The following is an 18,039-nucleotide window of genomic DNA, read 5'->3' as shown; positions in this document are numbered from 1 at the left end:
TAAATCTGTATGTCCCACATAATCAAATTGACCGAAGAGAGAGATTAAAAAACAAACAACAGAATGCAAAACACAACAAAGAACATCACAGACTGAACAAAACGAACCTCGCCAAAAAACTGGTGTGACCAAATGACTAATTTATCTCAGCCTTACATTATTTAGCAGACCCTTTATTATACCAAACCAAACAAAGTTCTTTATGGTACAATGTTTTTGATCCATCGGTCTGTCAGTCCTGTTCTCGTTATTGCAACTCCTCTGAAACCACATAACAGAGTTTTATAAATCTTTGTAGATAATGAGGAAATTATAAAATTATCAATTCATTGATTTCCTATATACTCCTACAACAGTTTGTCATAAAATCTGTCTAAAGACCACAACAGAGTTTCATGAATTTTTTAGATAGTTAGGACATGCTATGTAAATGTGCATATTGGCAGAAAATCATGATTAATTTTTTTATGCCCCACCTACGATAGTAAATGGGCATTAGTTTTCCGGTCTATGCGTCTGCTCCTTCGTCCGTTTTCTCGCTTCAGGTTAAATGTTTTAGTCAAGGTAGTTTTTGTTGAAGGTCAGGTCCAATAAACTTGAAACTTAGTACATATGTTTCCAATAATATGTTTTTTTCTAAGCTTAATGCCAAAGAAGGTTTTTTTCCCCTATTTCACGATCCACTGAACAAAGAAAATGATAGGGCAAGTGGGGAACGGTGTACGATGGACACATTCTTGTTTTTGTCGAGCCTGCGACTTTTGTCGCAGAAAGCTCGACATAGGAATGGTGATCCGGCGGCGACAGCGTTAGTTCACTTCTTAAAAGCTTTATATTTTAGACGGCGAACGACCTTGATGCTCCATACTTTAAATGCAGATGCCTTAAGTTTGGAAGTTTCCGTCTGTCACATGTCCATTGTCCTTGAACTCATTTTCATGGTTCAGTGACTACTTGAAAAAAAGTTAAAGTTTTTTGTAATTTCTCTCATATTATGGGTAACTATGTTTAGTATTTGCGTACCTTGTTCAGCATGCCCATCAGACAGTTTTCACTTGACCTCGCCATCATTTCATTGATCAATGAAAAGGGTTAAGTTTTTGGTGGTCAAGTCTATATCTCAGATATTATATGAAATATGTCTTGTATATTTGGTGTATGGAAGGATTGTAAGGTGTACATGTCCAACTGACAGGTGTCATCTGATCTTGACCTCATTTCCTTGGTTCAATGGTCAAAGTTAAGCTTTTGAGTTTTGTTCGTTTTTTCTAATACTATATGCAATAGGTCAACTTTATTTGGTGTCTGGAAATATCTTATGATGTCAGCCTCGCAAGTCTCATTTGACCTTGACCTCATTTTCGAGGTTCATTGTTCAGTGTTTAGTTTTTGTGCCAAGTGTCATCTGACCTTGACCTGATTTGTATTGAATGATTGTAAGGTGTAAATGTATTCCTCATTTTGGTCATATGACCTTGATCTCATTTTCATTGGTCATGTTATTAATAAGTTTATGTGATAATTGTAGTAAAACTTGATATTTAGGTCTATCAACATAAATAAGGCGAGAAATTTCAACGTGTGTACTCTTGTAAGGAATTAGGAACTATGCCTTCTGAACTTAGAATTTCGGCCTAAATATGCTTCTGCATATCTTCTGAAATTACACAACAGAATTTCATGCGTGTTTGAACTAAATAATCTGTTGAAATTTTGTTTGCTTAGTGACAATGTCGGGTTGTGAAGTATGTGAGCGTGCTCACAAAGGTTCTTTGATTACACACAGTCAATGCATTGTCTGTGCTTCCCAGATACAGTCTGTATGCATTTTCTTTGTTGTAAATTAAATTAAGTTTATGTATTGTACGTCGTTCTTAGTCTTTATACATTGTTTATATGCTTTGACTATGAGTCTAAGATACTTCTATTGTCGGTATATCTTAGATTTAGTCGGTTAACACTGTCTATGGATCAGAGACACAGTATGTATGCATTGTAAGTTGTTCCAAGTTGAAATAAAAGTCTGTATGTTTTGCCTGTTACTGCAAGATAAAGTGTGTGCACTGCCTGTGGCTCTTATATACAGTCTGTATGCTTTATCTATGGGTCTAATTTTTAGATTCAGTCTGTATACAAACTGTATCTCTGACCCATATACAGTGTCCAAAAAAACTCTGTTTTAAGATCTCTAACCCATATACAGTGTGAAAATGATCTTTGGTTCTAAGATGCATTTTGTTTGATTGGCTGAATGCTTAGTATATATTGGTTTCGATATATGGTCTGTATGTATTGTATGGATCTTATATATTTGTATTTTTTTCCATCTGATGAGTAAGCCTTTTTCAACTGATTTTTATAGTTCGTTCTTATGTCGTACTGTTACACCAAAGTCCCAGGTTTTTGGAGGTTTGGGATCCCGCTAACATGTTTAACCCCGCCACATTCTGTATGTATGTGCCTGTCCCAAGTTAGGAGACTGTAATTCAGTGGTTGTCGTTTGTTTATATGTTACATATTTGTTTTTCGTTCATTTTTTGTATATAAATTAGTTCGTTAGCTTTTTCGTTTAAATTGTTTCACATTGTCATTTCGGGACTTGTTATAGGTGACTATGCGGTATGGGCTGTGCTCATTGTTGAAGGCCGTACGGTGACCTATAGTTGTTAATTTCTGTGCCATTGTGGTCTCTTCTGGAGAGTTGTCAGTAGTGTTTGTGGGACAGAATGAACCCATAAAGGTGGAAGTCGGACGCTGACGCTATATTTGGACCTGGGTGTGAACGCCGACGCCATATTTGGGCCTTAACGCGGACGCCATGGTCGACCATGAAATCGGGACGCGAATTTGAGGTTGGGCCGTATGATTCGGACATCGAGACACCGACGTCATATTTGGGCTTTAAACTTGGACGCTATACCTTAATGTTGCATCAGACTACCCTTTAAAGTGACGTCATACCCTTAAAAGTGGACGGTATATTCTCGAAAATGGACGAGAATTTGTCTTTGATAAACGCTTACCCAACCCCTAGGTAATAAGTCTGTGATAATTCTGAAAAGAATCTTCTACCTCTTAAATAATTAACTGCTTATACATGTTTATAACAACTGTAAGAATTCTCCAAGATATACTATTTATATTAATCAGAAAAACTGTCACTCAATGCAGTAGGCGGAACTATTCCCGTGTAAAGAGAATTGGATTAAAATGTTTGATATCAATACATAAAATATTTGTCTTTATCTTTTTAATTTTTGGATTTCTTATCTTATTAACATGACAATCGTGAAACATTCAGTAGTATTGCTTTCTACGGAAGCCCATTTAGGACCTCCCAAAAATATAAAATTATTTGAATTCGAAATCACGAATTTAAATTGTTATCTCGAATTTTATAATTCGTTTTAACAGATTAAATTTGTGATAATGAATTGGTGAAAATCGTTATAACAGATCTTGTAATTCGTTATTAAGAATTAAATTCCTTATCACAATTTTTTGTAATTTGTGATAACGATAAATTCGTTATAACGAATTGTAGAATTTGTTTAAACTGATTAAATTTGTGATAACGAATTTGTGGAATTCGTTATCACAGTTTTTATTGTAATTGGTAATTTCAGATTAAAATTCATTATCACAGATTTTTAGCTGACATGGCACACAGAATAAAGAGAGCTTTCTTCCTCACTCTGCACCCATCGCTGTTTATTACTTTTACAAAAATCTTCTTCATTAAAACCTTTTTGACAAAGTGAAACAAACTTGACCGCAATCAATTTAGTTTTAACGCATTTACTGAAGAGACATGTATTGTCGAAATGCGCATCTGGTGCAAGAAAATTGGTACCGTTAATTTTATTACTACCACTGGGTCGATGCCTCTGCTGGTGGACTATTAGTCCCCGAGGGTATCACCAGCCCAGTAGCTAGTACTTCGGTACTGGCATGAAAATACGGAATTTTTTTGTTATTCAAATCTGCTGTTACAAAATATTAGAAATTATTATAAATTAAGGAATGTATCTCCCTCATGCAAAGCTCTGATTCCTTTCACGAATTTGGCTATACTTTTTGGACCTTTTGGATTATAGCTCTTCATCTTTTGTATAAGCTTTGGATTTCAAATGTTTTGGTCGCGAGCATCACTGAAGAGACATGTATTGTCGAAATGCGCATCTGGTGCAAGAAAATTGGTACCGTTAATTTTATTACACTATACCTAGACATTTTTGTCGTGTAAACGGGTGGGTTTATTAGCCAGTGACCCAGTTTACACACCGAAACTCTCCGGGGGAAAATATGTCTAATTCTCATATTTCTTGACCGAAATATTTTTATTTTTTATTTTCTACCAAAGTTTTTTTAAGCGGTGAATATCATTAGTGTGTGTACCTGGATACATTTTACACAGATGCAACGGAAATAGTTTCGCAAACATGGTTTATCGAAATGTAAACCTAGGGATGAAAATCTTAGGTATTACACTTCGATTAACCATGTTGCCGAAACTAATTCTTTTGCTTCTGTGTAAAATATATTAATTGGCGATACACACGAAGGAAATCGCCTGTCTGAGAAGACTTTAAATTAAGAAAAAGGAATACAAATGTTACTGTCACGAATTATGGGTATCAAACACATTTTTTATGCCCCCGCCGCTAGGCGTGGGAGAAGTTTAGTCTAGCCCTTGTCCGTCAGTCCAGTCCGTTTGTCGGGTACGTTCCCAGAAATGGTTTCCGTTTGCCTCAACGAAATGTTATAAATTCAACTTATACACTATGCCAATTACTAAAACACACAGATAAAATTTGAAATTGAAGGGCGTCTCTTTTATAGTTCGTGAGTTATGCCCCTTTACAAATGGTCAAAGACGTAGTGTTTATTCTGTAATTTCCGCTCTCTACATTTAGTTTGCCTCAACCAAATGTTATTGAATTAATACACAATGTTTATTAACACAAAACACTGAGTCTGATGATCAAGTTTGAAATTGGGTGACGTCACTTTTACCGTTCTGAACTTGTGCCCATTCAGCGCTAATTTACAAAAACAAAACAAAACCAACAAACAACCAAATTAAGTGTCCAATCAATTTTGCTAATTTTTAAAATAGAAATCGTTAAAACTAAATTGCTCGTGGTCAAGTTTGTTTAACTTTGACCAAAAGGTTTCAGTAAAGAGAAAAAAGCTAACTTAACCCTGTGTGCCAGGTGAGGTAGTTCAAATTTAGGTGAAAATGTTTTTAATCTGGAATCACAAATTACATTAAAAAAAAATGTGATAACAAATTCCACAAATTCGTTATCACGAATTAAATCCGTAATAACCATTTATACAATTCGTTATAACGATTTTAATTCGGTATCACACATTACAAAAAATTGTGATAACGAATTTAATTCCTAATAATTCGTAACGAATTACAAAATCTGATATAACGATTTCCAACAATTCGTTCTCACAAATTTAAGCTGTTATAACGAATTATAAAATTCGTAATAACGATTTAAATTCGTGATTTCGAATTCAAATTATATTTGTGGGAGGTCCTATGGGCGTCCGTAGCTTTCCGACTTATTTGAACCACTTAATTAATATCCTATGGTCCTGTTTAACATGACATCTCAAATAATTAGATTAAGAGATAAAGCACATGTGGTGATTAAAAATAAGTATCTTTATATACTTTCTTTCAATAACATGTTTACAGGTGTACACTTTTTTATTTGGTTCTAATTAACGGACACCAATTATAAAAATATAGTCTGTGACATTAAATAATTATCTTTATCTTTTAGATAAGAATGACAACCGTAAACATTGAGTAGTATTGCATTCCAACTCATTTCAACCACATATAATTACTATCATATGATTAGGATTTCAACCCAAATGATTAACTAAAACCACGTCTGGTCATTTAAAATTGTTTCTCATTTAACATAATCTTAACTATATATTTGAAAATTCCACGGTCGTAGTTGGTTTTTATCTTCAAAAATACACGGATAATATATTTAATCAATCAATATTTATATACAAGGAGTTTGGATTGGGTTTACAGAATAGAGAATAATGGACGAAAAAATAAATAAAGAATGATATGGGCGAGAAAAATAAAGAATAAAGAAATATGACCAAAATAAATATAAAGAATAGTGAAATAGGGACTGGTAAAATATATCGAATAGAGAAATATACGGCTGCTTAAATATAAGGAATTAAAAATTATGGGATGTTAAACTATAAAAAAATTATAAAGGAATACAAACAAATACGACTGTTACAGTATATAATTACAGTAGCATTTTTTGTTTGTTTGTGCACGTGCAAGAATTATGTCCGTGCAGAGAAACAAGAACCGGTTTGAACCGGTATAAATGAGATGATTCTGGCTCTGTAGGTGGCCGGCTCTTAGCATACGGTCCAATCAAACAAGTTTTATGTCTATATAGTCCTTAACATAAAATTATGATGAAGATTACTAAATGCTTAATGAAGAAAGATGATCAGGAGGATTCATTAATTACAGAAACACAAAAAATTGTATTGACTATAAAAATTATTTCAACCGTATAGAAGATAAATTAGTCTACTGTACTTATACACAACACATTTTAGCCTATTGCAAGGCAAAATTTATGTTCCTATCCAATATACCCTTTATCCCGCGGGGTGGCCTCTTTTACAAGACCTATACCTATTGTATTTATGGTTAACGTGTTCTAAACATTCATGAATTATTTGCCACTGGACGTTAAGCAATCAATTACTATTTCCGTTGTTTCCTTAAATACGGCTTTGAGTATAACAAAGCTGTAAGAGAGATACTAAAGGTTTCACTGGAATTAACACTATGGACGAGTTTTGTTTATTTATTAATAGCGAAAACTCGCTTTCATCCATCGTTTGAAAATAACGTACGTGGCAATTTCAAAGTGCGCCTTGCAAAACGCTATACGTTGGATGGATCGTGGGAATGTGCATTGAAGGTGTTGTTCATACCGGAATTAGAAGCCTAAACGAGACGTATGTACTTCTGTTCCGATTTCGTGCACCAGTCGTACGTTAGGGAAAATCTCTCCATATTCTCCAGTCGATACGATTAAATGAAGATATCACGGACGTGACGTTTGGGAAACCAGTCTATTTCACGGTAACCAGGAATGAATTGTATCACATCGAATTTGTTTTGAGATACGATCATCTTCAAATATGTCGTCTAAAAGATGACCATGTATTTCTCTTGCTATATTTTCGAAGGAAGTGAAGTGAAGTGAAGTAAATCTATATAAGAGGAAACTACTCACTGTCATTTAGGAAATTACGAGTATGTTTAATTTCAATATTTGCTGTAAAGTGTATGTGTGGCCGCACGATCTTCAAAGACATATAAGGAGTAAGCATTCTTCCGATGAGCCACTATACCACCCAGGTGTTACCCAGCAGCAGCAAAAGCAGTAACAGCAGCAGCAGAAAAAGAAGCAGCAGCAGCAAAAGCAGCAGCAGAAGGCTTTCGTGTTTAGACACCCTTTCACCATGATTGTGTCCGGTCCAACCTCCTGCGATAAAACTTATTTTATTTTATTTGTTTCAACACATAAAAAAACTGTGAAGTCCTAGTCCAGACAGGATCGTATGGTTGTATAAAAGGTGGCAACCTCTTTACGAGGAAATACAACGAACATGCAGTGCTTCCACGCGTTGAATTCATTCGTGGAATTCCTTTTGATCTCGAAAGGGACGATTTTTTCGATCCCAACATTCGAAACATGATCCTATTAGATGACCTCATGTCGACATCGGACAAAGACTCCAGAATAAATGATTTGTTTACGGAAGGGTGTCACCATAAGAATTTATCGGTCGTCGTTTTTAATCAGAATTTATACTTTGGCAAAGACCCCACCCAGAGACGAAACTGTCATCTCATTCTCTTTAATAACCCCATTGATCGACAGCCCATCGTGACTCTTGGCCGACAGATGTATCCTTCTCGAGGGGACTTCTTTCTCCGGAAATTTGAAGAGGCAAAGAGGACACCTTTCGGGTACTTTCTTCTTGACCTAAAAGCTAGAACACCCAGAAGCCTCCAGATTGCACACAGAGGTCTTGCAGGTCGGTCAAGGAGAGACACCAGGCGGACAGAGGGATGACGACCGTCTCTCGAATACTTTTGAAGACGATAGTTCGGTCTCATCAGACGAAGATATTGCCGACGAGACAACACATAGTTCGTCAGAGGATGCTGAAACACGGAAAGATCTCATCGCCTGTCAGGATTGTGGAGTACTTAGTGATTGCTCACCTACGTGGATTAGAAGCCCAACGTCAGCAAGGTTGTGGGAATAAAAACGGCATTGCCCTTAACTATGACCGGGAAAGATGTAGAGGATGCTTTGAGTGGATTGCCCGTGACCGTTTGCTGTGCAGAAGACTTGCCTAGATATGTGAGCGACAGGCGTAGAAGGTTTGTGGTCAATACGGACAACTGTGATCAAAAGGGGAGTCATTGGGTTGCATTTCATTTCCCCGCATCGGGTCCATCAGAATTTTTCGACTCCTTAGAACGATTACCGGAAAAGTACCAACGCTATTTCAGAAATGTACTCATCGTCAATGGACCGAAATACTGTGTGGTTTGCAGTCAAATCCAACCAAATGATTCAGATACATGTGGCCTGTATTGCATTTATTACGTCAAATTGAGATGTCGGGACTCGAGATGAAGGACATTATCAACAACTTTTCATCCACTGACACGATTCAGAATGACAGTAAACTCGTAGCTCTATTTGGTTAAATGAAAAATAATGATACAAAAAAAAATAATGAAAAAAGAAAGAAAAAAAAAATCTTAAAACACCTACATGGATGTATAGCAGGTCTCAAGTCTTGAAAAACTCTTTCTAGGGTCACTAAAAGTATCCACCCTGGAGGGTAGCCTGGTCAAAAATTAAGATATAGCGTCCAGGATTTAAGCCCAAATATGGTCGATGTCCGAGTAACATGGCCCAACCCGAAGTTTGCGTCTTGATTTCAGGGTCGACTATGGCGTCCGCTTTAAGGCCCAAATATGGCGTCGGTGTCTGCGAAAACTTTCGAATATGGCGTCAGCGTCCGACGTCCACCTTAATGGGGGTCATTCTGTCCCACAAACACTACTGTTGTCTCATTGGCAATCATACAACATCTACTTTTTTATATTATATATATATTATCTATACGTATATATTTTCTATATACGAGTTTTACATGTTTAGATGATGCAATGAAAATTCAGAAGATATGTGGTAATATTGCCAATGGGAAACTTATCCACCAAAGACAATCGAATGTGAATCAGCCATGAGTTACACATATGTATTCATGTAAAATGCTATTCAAACCCATTCCTGACTAGATGTGACGAAAAACGAAAACTAACAGCCCGATTAATGCTGAAACGATAAACGTAAAATCAATATCAAAGACAGCAACCAATAACAATACAGTGCTCCTATATATCGTCTAACAACAGTATTTATCTATACCTACCGTCGGTGGTTAACATGCAATACAGTACTCCAATGTACCGTATATCAACAGTATTTGTCTATACCTACCGTCGGTGGTTAACATACAATATAGTGCTCCTATATACCGTCTATCAACAGTATTTATCTATACCTTCTGTCGGTAGTTAACATACAGTATAGTGCTCCTATACACCGTATATCAACAGTATTTGTCTGTACCTACCGTCGGTGGTTAACATACAATATAGTGCTCCTATATACCGTCTATCACCAGTATTTGTCTATACCTACCGTCGGTGATTAACATACGATATAGTGCTTTTTATTTACCGTCTATCAAGAGTTTTAGTCTATACCTACTGTTGGTAGTTAACATACAATATAGTGCTCCTATATACCGTCTATCAACATTATTTGTCTATACCTACTGTCGGTAGTTAACATGCAATATAATGCTCCTATATACCGTCTATTATCAGTATTTTTCTAAACCTACCGTCGGTAGTTAACATGCGATATAGTGCTCCTATATACCGTCTACCAACAGTATTTATAATGAAATTCAAAACAGTGTGGCTGTGGCCATTGATTGACACATTAAATGCATCCATTGACTGGGACAATTAAGGTGAACGTTTGTATGTAACTACCACTGCTCACTATGTACTTTTTAAAGACACTTAAACTATGGGGTCACCAAAGGTTTTCAACAACTTAATAAAGTAATTCGAAAAACTAATCAGAAATAACACGATGTTTTGATTTATATCAATTATATAAATCAAAACATAAAGGTTATTCCTGATTAATTTTTTGAATTATTTTATAATTAAAGGCGTTAAGAAACCTTTGGTGACCCCACAGTTTAAATGTCTATCGTAGGTACGTCGTGAACAGTGGTCGTTACAGACAAACGTTCATGTAAATTGCCCCAGTCAATGGATGAATTTAATGTGTCAATCAATGGCCACAGCCACACTGTTTTGAATTTCATTCTATCTATACCTACCGTCGGTGGTTAACATGCAATACAGTACTCCTATTCACCGTATATCAACAGTATTTGTCTATACCTACCGTCAGTGGTTAACATACGAATTAGTACTCCTTCACACCGTCTATCAATAGTATTTGTCTATACCTACCGTTGGTGGTTAACATGCAATATAATGCTCCTATATACCGTCTATTATCAGTATTTTTCTAAACCTACCGTCGGTAGTTAACCGTAGTTAACATGCGATATAGTGCTCCTATATACCGTCTATCACCAGTATTTGTCTATACCTACCGTCGGTGATTAACATACGATATAGTGCTATTACATATACCGTCTATCAAGAGTTTTAGTCTTTACCTACTGTTGGTAGTTAACATACAATACAGTGCTCCTATATACCGTCTATCAACAGTATTTGTCTATACCTACCGTCGGTGATTAACATACGATATAGTGCTATTACATATACCGTCTATCAAGAGTTTTAGTCTTTACCTACTGTTGGTAGTTAACATACAATACAGTGCTCCTATATACCGTCTATCAACAGTATTTGTCTATACCTACTGTCGGTAGTTAACATACAATATAGTGCTCCTACATGTGTATATACCGTCTATCAACAGTATTTGTCTATACCTACCGTCGGTGGTTAACATACAATATAGTGCTCCCATATACCGTCTATCAAGAGTTTTAGTCTATACCTACTGTTGGTAGTTAACATACAGTATAGTGCTCCTATATACCGTCTATCAAGAGTTTTAGTCTATACCTACTGTAGGTAGTTAACATACCATATAGTGCTCCTATATACCGTCTATCAACAGTATTTGTCTATACCTACCGTCGGTGGTTAACATGCAATATAGTCCTCCTATATACTGTCTATCAACAGTATTTGTCTATACCTACCGTTGGTGGTTAACATGCCATACAGTACTCCTATATATCGTCTATCAACAGTATTTGTCTGTACCTACCGTCGGTGGTTAACATGCCATACAGTACTCCTATATACCGTATATCAACAGTACCTGTCTATACATACCATCGGTGGTTAACAAGCATTACAGTACTCCTATATACCGTCTATCAATACTATTTTTCTCTACCTACCGTCGGTGGTTAACATATAATACAGTGCACCTATATACCGTCTATTATCAGTATTTTTCTAACCTACCATCGGTGGTTAACATGCAATATAGTGCTCCTATATACCGTCTATCAACACTATGTTTCTAACCTGTTTCTATACCCACCGTCGGTAGTTAACATGCAATACAGTGCACCTATATACCGTATATCAACAGTATTTGTCTATACCTATCGTCGGTGGTTAACATGCAATATAGTCCTCCTATATACTGTCTATCAACAGTATTTAGTCTATACCTACCGTCGGTGGTTAACATGACATATAGTACTCCTATATACCGTATATCAACAGTACCTGTTTATACCTACCATCGGTGGTTAACAAGCAATACAGTACTCCTATATACCGTATATCAAAAGTATTTGTCTATACCTACCGTCGGTGGTTAACGTAAAATATAGTGCTGTCTATTAAAATCATGTGTCTATACATACTGTCGATGGTAAACATACAATAAAGTATTATAACGTACAATGTATTATATGGTCCGTATATAGTGCTCATATATACCGTCTGTCAAAAGTACTAGTATCTGAATTTACCTACCGTCGGTGGTTAACATACAATATAGTGCTCCCATATAACGTCTATCAACAGTATTTGTCTATACCTACTGTCGGTAGTTAACATACAATATAGTGCTTCTATATACCGTCTATCAACAGTATTTGTCTATACCTACCGTCGGTGGTTAACATACAATATAGTGCTCCTCCAATGTATATACCGTCTATCAACAGTATGTGTCTATACCTACCGTCGGTGGTTAACATACAATATAGTGCTCCTATATACCGTCTATCAAGAGTTTTAGTCTATACCTACTGTCGGTAGTTAACATACAATATAGTGCTCCTATATACCGTCTATCACCAGTATTTGTCTATACCTACTGTCGGTAGTTTACATACAATATAGTGTTCCTATATACCGTCTATCAACAGTATTTGTCTATACCTACTGTCGGAAGGTAACATACAATATAGTGCACCTATATACCGTCTATCAACAGTATTTGTCTATACCTACCGTCGGTGGTTAACATACAATATAGTGCTCCTATATACCGTCTATCACCAGTATTTGTCTATACCTACTGTCGGTAGTTAACATACAATATAGTGCTCCTATATACCGTCTATCACCAGTATTTGTCTATACCTACCGTCGGTGATTAACATACGATATAGTGCTATTACATATACCGTCTATCAAGAGTTTTAGTCTTTACCTACTGTTGGTAGTTAACATACAATACAGTGCTCCTATATACCGTCTATCAACAGTATTTGTCTATACCTACCGTGGTGATTAACATACGATATAGTGCTATTACATATACCGTCTATCAAGAGTTTTAGTCTTTACCTACTGTTGGTAGTTAACATACAATACAGTGCTCCTATATACCGTCTATCAACAGTATTTGTCTATACCTACTGTCGGTAGTTAACATACAATATAGTGCTCCAACATGTGTATATACCGTCTATCAACAGTATTTGTCTATACCTACCGTCGGTGGTTAACATACAATATAGTGCTCCCATATACCGTCTATCAAGAGTTTTAGTCTATACCTACTGTTGGTAGTTAACATACAGTATAGTGCTCCTATATACCGTCTATCAAGAGTTTTAGTCTATACCTACTGTTGGTAGTTAACATACCATATAGTGCTCCTATATACCGTCTATCAACAGTATTTGTCTGTACCTACCGTCGGTGGTTAACATGCCATACAGTACTCCTATATACCGTATATCAACAGTACCTGTCTATACCTACTATCGGTGGTTAACAAGCATTACAGTACTCCTATATACCGTCTATCAATACTATTTTTCTCTACCTACCGTCGGTGGTTAACATATAATACAGTGCACCTATATACCGTCTATTATCAGTATTTTTCTAAACCTACCATCGGTGGTTAACATGCAATATAGTGCTCCTATATACCGTCTATCAACACTATGTTTCTAACCTGTTTCTATACCCACCGTCGGTGGTTAACATGCAATACAGTGCACCTATATACCGTATATCAACAGTATTTGTCTATACCTATCGTCGGTGGTTAACATGCAATATAGTCCTCCTATATACTGTCTATCAACAGTATTTAGTCTATACTTACCGTCGGTGGTTAACATGACATATAGTACTCCCCTATATACCGTATATCAACAGTACCTGTTTATACCTACCATCGGTGGTTAACAAGCAATACAGTACTCCTATATACCGTATATCAAAAGTATTTGTCTATACCTACCGTCGGTGGTTTACGTAAAATATAGTGCTGTCTATTAAAATCATGTGTCTATACATACTGTCGGTGGTTAACATACAATAAAGTGCTCTTATAAATCGTCTATCAACAGTTTTCATTTATACCTACCGTCGATGGTCAATATAACGTATTATATGGTCCGTATATAGTGCTCATATATACCGTCTGTCAAAAGTATCTGAATTTACCTACCGTCGGTGGTTAACATACAATATAGTGCTCCTATATACCGTCTATTAACAGTATTTCTTTATACCTACCGTCGGTGGTTAACGTAAAATATAGTGTTCCTTTATATACCGTCTTTCAATAGTATTTCTTTATACCTACTGTCGGTGGTTAACATAGAACTTAGTGCTCCTATATACCGTTTTTCAACCGTATTTGTCTATACCTACCGGCGGTTGTTATCAAAACAAACTATTTTCAATCGACGGTCCAAAGTTTCGTATCTATACTTCACTCTGAATGACCGATGACATTTATTTGAACAGTAACATTCCCTATTGTATTCATTATTTAGTTTTCTCCCTGAACTTGTCTGAAATATTTGCGGCTGTACTGATGGCAAACAACAATCAATCAATTTCTTAAAGTACTTCTTAATCTAAATAATATATTATTTTTTAATCTAACCAGTAATATGTGATCGGTGAATGTACGTATGACAATTACGCCAATTTTGAAAAAGCATATTTTTTTTCATTTGCGCACATTGACATTTTTTAATTTGCGCCAAATTGATTCGAAAGGTTAGGTCTGATAAATTTAGATGATAAAATTAAACTTGTTTAACCAAACGCAGCAATTCAATGAACACAAGCTATAATATAGATAAATGTGTGTATAGACACATGTTGAGATCATGGGTATCATCATTTAATCACACTTCTGGTACCCGAACATTTACTTTCATATATGGAACCGATGCCATAAAGAAAAAAACAGGCTTTAACTTATAAAAATTTTGATAAAAAAGGGGATGCTTTATTGTAGGGAAGATATCACAAGGTTGCAGTTCAACAGAAGTGTTGCATGACAATACTCAGTTAAAAAAGATTTGTGCATATGCAAATGTGCTTTTTATGTCAAACTGTTACAATCTTATTTTATATATAAAGTGCTACTTCAAGTGTGATGTACACTTGCAATAAACTTATCCTGCTTTCAATCCCCCTCCTCCTCCCCGTCACGTGTGAGCAAGTGGCAGTGGCAAAAGGCCAGAAGGAATATTTTTGTTATTATATAAATAAATTCTATACATCTTATATGCCTCATGACTTGTGTTTACCTGTTAATTTGTGCAAATGAAGAAAATAAATTTGGCGCAAAGAAATAAAAAAAATAGGCGCTAATTAAGTGCAGATTGGCGCAAATGGAAAAAGCCGAAGCAAATATAATCTTTTCTTGTATCAAGATTTCAAGATTTTATTCATAACCTCAGACACATACTTGTGTACAAGAGGACAATAATATATACAACCATATTAAGATAATACATAGCGAGACAGGACAAATGAAACACAAATACATAGTATATTTTAAAAGACAATTGGTATAATTAGATTAAGTATTTTATGATTTTCTTCACGAAAATTGATAATTTCCTTTGAACTTGTACGTTACATATAGACAACAAGCTAGTGAATTTCTTCTTGCTTGGATTCATTACATAGTAATTTGGTACAAACTTTGATCTAAGAGCAGAAACATCAGCATTTTTACAGGTAAACAATATATGAAACTCATCCCCTATTCCCTCATTACATAATGTACATATTCTATTTTCCCTCGCGATCCCCGCCCATCTACCCGTCTCAATAGGTAACTTCAAATTCGAGCATCGAAGTTTAGATATGTAATATCTGTCCTTGGGTAATAATCGCAATAGATACGGTTCCAAACCAAACTCGAGTTTGAATAAAGAATAGAATTCACCCCTATCAGATCAAATTGGTGTTTTCTTTCTTTTTTTTGTTCAGTTTCATCTAGTCCATTTGTTCATTTGACTCTGTTTCCATCACGACTAGGATGCATTTTAATTTATAATGTAAAGTCGTTCAGGTTTTTGTTTTATTATATAAAAAAAAGAAGATATGGCATGATTGCCAATGAGACAACTCTCTAAAAGAGACAAAGTGACACCGGAATTAACTATTAAAAAAAACCTTTAACAGATCACGGTACGCTGACGGTACAGATGTCTGTAAATTCAGAAATTAATGCGAGGTTTTTATTATTGCGACAATAATTAAGACTCGCATTTTGAAGTATTGCGTTTGAATTAATCAGGATTTTTTCTTAATCGTTGTAATCAAAATCTCATTTCAGGCTATAATGCACAGGCACTTGTTTCTGTCAATATGGGGTTTACTATCCATACCCAGTACAAAAAAAAACACAAGGTGTGTTTTGTACTGGGTATGGATAGTAAACCCCATATTGACAGAAACAAGTGCCTGTGCTATAATGACACTCATCGTATTAAATATTTAACAATTGCACGCAACAAATTTTTATTCAAAGACTATGAAGTTGATGTATTTGACAAGATTAGTTCGTTTAAGTTACCAAAAATTCTATAATTAGTGTATTATTCTCCCAAGTTTATTTGAAAAGGTATAATTCCTCTATACAAATGGCAAAATCTTTCATAAAATATCCAGTAAGTTGGATAAACGTTTACCAAATCATCCCAATACAGTTTGATTTATATATTCACTTTGCTATTCCGTTCTTGCACAGTGATATAGTTCATTTTGCGTCATCCCATATTCTAGCAAAGGGAGATTATCTCAGCATCACCGTTACATTAGTAATAGCTCTCGTACATAAAATAGTTAGCTCGAACTGTATGATCCCAGTGGCGGATCCAGAAATTTTCATAAGTGGGGGCCCACTGACTGACCTAAGAGGGGGCCCGCTCCAGTCACGCTTCAGTGATTCCCTATATAAGCAACCAATTTTTTTCCCCAAAAGGGGGGCCCGGGCCCCCTGCCCCCCCCCTAAATCCGCCTCTGGATCCTGTGTGAATCTGATCTTTATATTAAAAGTGCATAAATGGTTCACATATGGGTCTTATTTAAACATTAAACAGTATCAAAACAATTAGTGCATTATAATATAACCAAATAGGCATGCAAAAAAGAATCAATAGGCAAAATATGCTTGTCTACCGTCTAATTCTAATTGCTATTATTTACTGTATTGTACATAGCTCAATTCCATTCCATTCCATTCCATTCAATTTTATTTATTTTTTAATTTTCAGAAGAAAACAGTATTTTTAACAATTAAATTGAATTAATTTGATATGACGTTGACACACGGTAATCACTCTCATGTTTTTATTTACATCGCTGTCAATCATCCGGTAAAGATGAATATTCATTACTACCCTCGGTAGTTAACGTCCCTCGATGGTTAACTTTAAGTGCCTACCATTATTTTGAACCATTACAGTGCATAATTGTTCACCAAACAATTGACACTACAGTCCTGAAAGCATTCGTCATAAAAATATCATTCAAGGATTTATACTTTTAAACGTTTATTGTTTTACTTTTCAGAACTTCTTTGTACCTGCTAAATTATTCCAAATTCAGACAATGACCAAATCTTATAAATTCGTTGATCTACACATATCTTCGGTAAAGTTGGGAGAATCAATAATATTATTTCGGTAGTTGAAGGAGTAACGTTACCTCTTTAAACAACAGCTTCTCAGTAGCGTACTCGAGCCCGGTTGATCATGTGTTCGATCAAAAGCCTAGTCAAAACAAAGCCTTGAAAATTGGCATTTGCTGTTTCTCTACATGCGGGCTAAGCGGCATTTAGTAGAAAGAGCTATAAACTGGTTGTCTAGATTTCGGAATAGTGTGTCTAGAAATGGTTACCAGTCTTTCTGCATGTGGACTGTTACCATGTGAGCTAGCACGTTAAAATCTTGATCAACATGTCATTCTAGTACAAAGTTTCTACTCATATATGCCCGTCCCGAAAAGTCGTCTTCATCGTCATCCTCTGTAGAAGTGGTAACCGATATTATAATGGTTGA

The sequence above is a fragment of the Mytilus galloprovincialis genome, chromosome 5, assembly GCF_965363235.1.
Source record: "Mytilus galloprovincialis chromosome 5, xbMytGall1.hap1.1, whole genome shotgun sequence".
In the NCBI taxonomy this organism is placed as follows: domain Eukaryota; kingdom Metazoa; phylum Mollusca; class Bivalvia; order Mytilida; family Mytilidae; genus Mytilus; species Mytilus galloprovincialis.
This window is presented reverse-complemented; position numbering follows the sequence as displayed.